Source organism: Trachymyrmex septentrionalis, unplaced genomic scaffold (assembly GCF_001594115.1).
Source record: "Trachymyrmex septentrionalis isolate Tsep2-gDNA-1 unplaced genomic scaffold, Tsep1.0 scaffold79, whole genome shotgun sequence".
Lineage (NCBI taxonomy): Eukaryota > Metazoa > Arthropoda > Insecta > Hymenoptera > Formicidae > Trachymyrmex > Trachymyrmex septentrionalis.
The window spans coordinates 1,587,766-1,594,523 of NW_017305977.1; the positions used below are offsets into that span (position 1 = coordinate 1,587,766).

General features: G+C 33.3%; 1 protein-coding gene across 3 annotated transcripts in view; it reads left to right on the forward strand.

The window, feature by feature from the left end:
• The first annotated feature begins 2,261 nt into the window (after nt 1–2,261).
• LOC108754306 (cysteine protease ATG4B) overlaps nt 2,262–6,758 on the forward strand; it is a 10,460-nt gene continuing 5,963 nt past the window's right edge. The window contains exon 1 of one of the 3 annotated variants that reach the window (XM_018496509.1): nt 2,262–2,279. The gene's annotated coding sequence lies outside the window, so the exon portion shown is untranslated. Of the gene's footprint in view, nt 2,280–6,450; nt 6,711–6,758 lie in introns of those variants that run through there. The other 2 variants (XM_018496506.1, XM_018496507.1) reach the window with 2 other exon arrangements.

Below are 6,758 nucleotides of genomic sequence, written 5' to 3' on the forward strand. Positions count from 1 at the left end.
AGACCGGGGACTTATTGACCGATGTGTTATATATATATATATATATATATATGTATATGTATATATATAAAATACTTAAAAAGCAACAATTTATAAATTGTGAAAAATAATTGATAAAAATATCAAAAAAGTTTTTTCGTATTTTTTTTATATGTGTGTATCACAAATATTATAATAGAAAAGTTCTTTCGAAACTCTCTTTTACATATATCCAGAGTATGCATAAAAGAAAAAAAGAGAGAAAAATTAGGGATTAGAATTGAATAGATTTATATTCTATTGTATTTAATTACAATTACAAGTATACAACATCTCTTAAGATATACCTAAAGTTGATGTCAAATAACGTGTTATATATTATATGAGAACATTTAATATTCTACTTACATACATCTTGTAACACCCCGAATAGCTTTCTTCTTTATTTTTATATTCACCATTAGTATATACAGCAGCGTAACACTCCTGATTTTATTGTCTAAAATGAAGTGCGCATGCGCGAAATAAGTAAGTTGCCCAGTAACGTCATCTAAATTTCTGTCTCACTTTCTTTTTCGTTCTCTCTTTCAGGGTCACTTAAATGTCGAAATGTCGAGTAGCCGAAATACGGATCAGAGAAAGAGAAGAAAAGAAAATCATGATTAGTTTAGTTTGATTAGTTTAATTTAGTTTATTGCGAAGCTTTATGAGAAAGACTACATTTTAACAGAGTAATAGACATAAAATATGATACAATAGACTATAGTAAACATAACATAAAATAAAATACAATCATTAGTAGCTTGCAAATGGTTTGGCATCAGCAAAATTGCTGTTACAAAGCCCACTAGCAACAACCGGAAATAAGACACAATGCAATGAGAGGTGAACCATTAACTGAAATCATACAAACACATACATTCATGCACATACACACACATACCTTCATGCACATACACACACATACCTTCAAACACACCAATTTCGTCAGTCTCGCTTAAATACTGAATGATATGTATAATTGCTTTTGTTTTAGTTAGAAATCTGTTCTATGTGGTACAATTCTAATAATTTACTAAAACGCAAGCGATCTACAAGGAAAACAAGCATTATATGCTGCAGTAGTTAATTAAAATATTTTTACAGTATAATATTTATATCATACAACATTTATATAATTTTATATTTTCTTATTTTTGTATTTTTTTTTATTTTGCAATGCATTATAATTATAAATCTATTTCTTTTAGTTTTATTATTATACATTTAGATTACTTTGATGTACAAACGACCGAGAGAGAGAAGGAGAGAGAGAGAGAGAGAGAGCGCAGAAAAATAAAGAGCAACTAAAAAAGAAATTCAGATAGCGCTACTAGAGAACTTACTTATTTCGCGCGTGCGCATTCCATTTTGGGAAACACATCAAAGGTGCTGACAGAGAGTTGCGCTACTGTATATACTATGCCATTACTTTGCCCTCTCAGTAATCCCAACGGGAGAAACAAAACGCAGCGTTAATTTCCAATACTGCCAACTTTCTTTTCCAACACCAACCAAACTTATTTTCGAACGCAACCTCTGACAAGTGAGATTCAACTGACTTTTTACTCATCATCCGCACAAGATCGACACCGTATGCTTTAATGAGTCTCGTAAGCTCACTTTAAAGTGTTGACATGTTATAATTTTTTATCAAAGTAAGCAAGTGACATCATTAATCTGAATATAAAATACTCAGCTCATTTCAAATTCAGTTTCACTTGTGTGTAAATGAAAAGCAATTATTATTGATTCCGTTGGTTCAAAGTAAATACAATACAAAGAGAGAAATCACGGAGTAATAAGAAAGAGATCAAATTCAAGCGGCCGGTCATGAAAATAACTGAACTTGAAACATGGTATAGGAAAATCAATGGAAAATTTGGCAGATGTGATTTTAGTGCTATCACGCCTTGCGGGAAAAGTTAGAAGTATTGACTGTCACGTGATAATAGGTCACACGCATGTATCTACTGCAACATACATACGTACGTGTAACCTGTGACCACGTGACAGTCAACACTTTCAACTTTTCCCGCAAAGCGTGATGATACTAAAATCACATCTGTCGGATTTTCCATGGATTTTTCTACACCGTGTTTCGAACCCACTTTCAGATCTTGAGTTTGAACTCTTTCTTATTACTGTGAGAGAAACATAAAAATGACAAAAATGTGTTGTATTTGTGAATAATATATATAAGAAAGGTTTTGTATTCTTGTAGCATCAGTCGCAAAAGTATAGACGAATGGTGCAAAAAGGTTAGTTGAAAAAAATATACTGCAAGATAAAATGAGATAACATGGGTCTAATCAGAGAGAATCAAGGGAATTATTTCTAATCCTTTCCCCACTCTTTGTTTTCTCTTCAACCTTCTCTCTTCTCTCTTCAATCTTTTTAGTTTAACGGTAGAATGGAGAGAGCAATGGATTGAGGAAAGGAGAGTGAGAAAAGGACTAAAAATGGTGGATGCGAATACTCATAGTACTTTAATGATACTGCACACATTATTATTGCATCGCACTAGTATTGTGTATATGTACATATATGTACATGTACACATGTACATTTGCGGAAGTAAGCGGATAAATGGCGAAACAATCAGAAAAGAGAACGCTATCCGCTCCACTCTTCCTTGATTCTTTCTGGGTCCACCTAAACTATCAATTTCCGGCTTTAATCCCCACCACGGAAAAGCATAGGAATATAGCACAGAAAAGCATAGAATGTTTGGTCTAAGTGTATATATCGTTGATATTTACTCTAACGCGTTGTTGAAGTGAGTAGAAGCTATAACAAGAGCACATTGGAACATATTGGAGCATGCGACGTGAACAAATCTTACAACGGATTTTTAATCTGACCGACCAGGGGGCTTACTATGGTTCTTGAAACGAGATGAAAATTACGAAAGTGACCGAATTTACTAGAATATTTATAACTTCATTGATTAACATCTAGTGAGTTTGTTCATTTTCACTTTGTCTAAAGAACTGTAATAAGCTTCCAGTGGTACTCATAGCTGAATTAAAAAAAATTTCCTAGCCTAATCGGATTCAAGAAATCGATTGTGTATTTTGAAATGAGATGAAAATTACAAAAGTGAGCAAATTCACTAAATGTTGACCAATTGAATTATGAATTTCTTAGTAATCTTTGCTTACTTTTGTAATTTTCATCTTTTTTCAAAATCTACAATTGACCCTTTAGGGATCGATTTTGTATCTTAAAATAAGGTAAAAATTTATAAAAATGAATGAATTTATTAGAATATTAATTATTTCATTGGTCAACATCTAGTAAATTTGCTCACTTTTGTAATTTTTATTTTCTTTGAAGATACAGAATCAACCCCCAGATGGTTGTCTCAAACATGGTGGAATGAATATAAGGTAAAGTATTCCCGTAGATGCGCAGTAGAGAGTGAAATTGGGTAACATTTGATTGGCTGTTCTAATATTAGGTTGAGTAAAAAGTCATCGCGTATTTTTTAGCTCAAAGTTGTATATACAATATCTTCGTCAATAATGAATGAAATTCAAATTAAAAAAAAGGGTTTTAAAGCTTGAAATCTCTACTTTTAAAAGCTTATCACATTTTTTAAGTTTATATGAGTTTGATAATTTTTACATACCAAAAACTACGAGCTGAAAAAGACGAAAAATTGTCTTCTCACTTTGTGGATTTGTAACGTGTCCAAAACGAATTTGAGAAAATTTTCGATTACCTATCGTGAAAGCTTGATACTTTCCCTACAAAATCGTTTTTTTTTAAATATTCCTACGACTTTTGATTACTGAGTTATCGCGGATTAAATAAAAGAATTATTTTGACTTTAATTGCTCATAACTCCATTAAAAATTGTCGTATCGTATAATTTAAAAAAGAGATTTTTAAAGCTGAAACTTTACTCTATCAAGATATATTTATATTGTTGGTAAGAAAGTAATTGCGGTTTTTACTGATAGATGTCTTTTAAAAAAACGCGATGACTTTTTACTTAACCTAATATAATTAGTGCTATTATATGCAAGAAAGTGCATATTGGGGAATATTTGTTGGTTATTTCCAGTATTGCTATTGCCATTATGCGCAATGTTTCACTTTATATTCTTTCCACTATGGTCTAAGGGTGCCATTAGGGTGCGTTCACATTTTGACGGAAAAGCACAAAAGCAGCAGCCAATCAGAACTCTAGCTGGTAGTCTACAATTTCGGCTTTTTGTACTATTTACTACCAACACGAGTTCTGATTGACCACTGCTTTTCCGTCAAGATGTGAACGCATCTTTACATGAAACACGGAAATGCAGAAACGCGGAAATGCGGAAAACAAAATTAACTAAACTTTACTAGATTTCTGCATTTCCGCGCGTTCTGTTTCGTCTGTTTTGATCTCCTAATATTACACAATTTCCGCGGAAAAGCGGAACTGTATAGTGACAAAACTCCAGACATTCGTGCAATGCACCTGTTTGTTTTTACGCATTTTTTTTTGTTAAATTTACATTACGCAAATTCATGCGCATTGCACTTCTTACAATCTATTTGATCTAACCCGATTATTTCTGATGCCTATTTCCATCAACGTAGATTAACTTTAATCTCGGTTCAATTTACTCGTTGTTTGACTTCGTCTTTTTCTAAGAACTCTTTCTCTTCAGAACTAGAAAAAGACAAAGAGTAAGAGTCAGTTTCACCAACGCGAGTTACTTTATCCGCCAATTAATTTTGAGTATTGCCAACTGCTAAGTTGAAAACTCATTATCTCTAATCTAATTTCGAAAGTATGTATTTGTAAAAAATAGTCAAATATATTTACATTTTATTGTTTTATTTATTATCTCCATTGTTTGAGATCATAAAATCATAAAAAGCAAAAATTCTTTTCTTCTTAATTATTATAAATCGTTAAAATTGTGTGTATAAAATGAACTTTTAAATTCTTTTCTAGCGCGACCTCAACCTTCACAAGTTCTATCATTTTGTTATTTTTAATAAATTCATTTTATACACACACACCGACAACAGCAACGGCTCGACGAATCTTCTAGAAAAATGCGATCGTGCTGGCGAGGGCAGCGCTTAGACAAAACGTCACGCGCGACCGTCAATCCCACGCGCGGATTATCTATCGCGCATGACTAGTACGCCAAAAATTGAGAGAGTGAATCCGAGCCGCCAATCAACCTCATATATCGGGTGTCACTTTGAAATTATAATTGTTGGCAAATTTTCATTGGCTACCCTTAAAAAGAGTTCCGTGCCGCGGAGACAATATATACGCTGATTGCCGCCGCTCCCGTGTCTTAATGCTCAGAGTCGTATAGTTGCAAATCTTATAAAAAACCGCCGTAAAAACCGCCAAGTCGAAAACCGCTGTGAGTAATCCTTCGAGTAAGAGAACCGCCGAGAAAATTACCGCGATCTTCTATCGCGATCAAGTGAGTTGATCCTGAAAAGAATGGTGTGTAAAATTCTCTGTAATTTTTTAAATTTGTGCAAAGTTTATTGTTTTTAGAATAAATTGATTCCTTTTGTCAAAAGGAAAAGAACGTGAAAATTGGAATTCGTGTGCGTTGCGTCATCTTTGTGCCGTCCTCTCGCTCTATTCGCTCTCGCGGTGCATTCGCATACATCCACACAACACTTTTTTCTTTACTGTTACTATGAAGAATAAGAGAAAGTCAGATCTTTAAATCTTGTTGTTGGCTATTCTGGTGATAAAGTTAATCGACGAATAAGCTTAACTGACGTTAATTAAACTGGTCCTAAGTTGAACCGAGATTAAAATTAATCTGCGTTGATGGAAACGGGCCTGAGGGCGACTGTTACCAACGCCGATTAACTTAATCCACGATTAACTCAATCAGCAGTATAACCAATAGCATGTCTGTGGCCTAGTTTACATCGTGCACTTGATACGGGTACTAACTAGTAACTTTCTATTGAATGATCTTAATTTCGGCTATACGTGTAACATATATACGTTACGTGTATTTAATTAATTATTTTGATGCATATTGTACCAATTTAGTACATCATTCTTGGAATACATCGCTGAAATTGAAATAATTTAATAGTTACTAGTTAGTACGTGTATCAAGTGCACGATGTAAATTAGGCATGTATATTGTTCTTAATCTTATCGCTTCGTGATATAGTTCAGCTCTCTGCGTTTATACTTAACTATGATAAAAATAATAAAAATCTTTTATGTCTATAATAGGATGACTGCTGATTGAATTATTCGTCGATTAAGTTAATCGGCATTGATAACAGTCGCCCTAAATGTAGTCCATAGACCTGTTCTTTTTAGCTGAACTTTTGCACTAATTCTTCTTTCTTCCTTTTCTCACTCAGGAGGAAAGAAGAAGAAGGAAGATAAACTGGTGCAAAAGTTTAGCTAAAAAGAATAGGCCTATTAATTCCACTATGAACTATAGAAATAGTTTCTGAGTTAGTTGAGGAGATGGAAGAACCTCTCTCTCGAATAGAAATCTCGAAACTCAAAACGCTATTACCAAACGCTTTTACAACCTTCGTTTCCATATTAATCATATTATTTATTAAACATAAACTATTGGTGTTTTGTTATTATTCGCAATATTTTTTTGTTTGAATGGCACGTTTAACCTCACACACGAAGACAACGCAAATGCGATGACTAATATTTCTGGGTGCATGAAAGTGTATGTACACACACACACACACACACACACACACACACACACACACAC